This window comes from Tachypleus tridentatus, chromosome 2, assembly GCF_004210375.1.
Source record: "Tachypleus tridentatus isolate NWPU-2018 chromosome 2, ASM421037v1, whole genome shotgun sequence".
Classification (NCBI taxonomy): domain Eukaryota; kingdom Metazoa; phylum Arthropoda; class Merostomata; order Xiphosura; family Limulidae; genus Tachypleus; species Tachypleus tridentatus.
Window position 1 is genome coordinate 32,795,806 of NC_134826.1, and position 1,081 is coordinate 32,796,886.

Sequence of the window (1,081 nt, forward strand, 5' to 3'; positions counted from 1 at the left end):
AATATTTTACCTTTCAGGCTCTAAGTATTTTGTAATTATTTGTGTATACCTCTCATAAGGTGCATTGGAAATGACAAAACACTGTATGTGTGTAAAGATACAAGTTTCATTTACATACATGTACAAGAAATAGAAACAGATTCTTCAGATTTCTTTGCTGCTATACTGATTTTATTGAGGGATTTGAAGTTATAAATGAATAACTAACCTTTGGCTAATTCAGTGCTACTTACCATATTATGTTATGAAAGTTCCTTATATAGATGCACACATACAAAACACTACCTTAGTTAATTTGATAAAATTCTATAATTAACCTTTTCTATATGCATTTTTCATGGCCTGCGCATAAGCGTGCAACTAAGTAATCCAAGGGTCGCTGGTTCGCGCCAGCGTCAGCGCTAAACATGCTTCGCCTCCCACCCGTAAGGGTGTATAATGACGGTCAATCCCACTATCCGTTGGTAAAGAGTAGCCCAAGAGTTGGCGGTGGGTGATGATGACTAGCTGCCTTCCCTCTAGTCTTACACTGCTAAATTAGGGACGGCTAGCACAGATAGCCCTCGGTAGCTTTGTGCAAATTCCAAAACAAACAAAACAAACAAACTATATGCATTTTACACCAATATTTATTTCTGTAAACTCAAAAAAATAATTTCCAATGGTCTTCAGAAAATACTTAACACAAAGCAACATAATAAAATAATTCTTAACTCTTTCTGTACAGGTTCAGTACCACAGACTAACCTCTTAAACATTTTGTACATGTTATTATATCATACTATAATGTTTAAATTAATAACCATATCTCAATGAAATTTTGTAGATTATCAATAACATTACAAGGCTTTGTATTAATTTTAACATTTTTTTTAAGTAAGTGTTTCTCATGCCTTTTTCAAATATTGACTATTTAACATGCAAAGTAATTTTAGTTTTAAGATTAAAAGCACTACTATGCATTAGTAAATTTTCAAATTTCACATGCAAAAAATCTTTGTAACTTCCAGATAATTATCCAATTTTTTTGAAGAAAAACTTTTTTATATGTTATTTTGACTATTGAATCTCTGTATAGTTT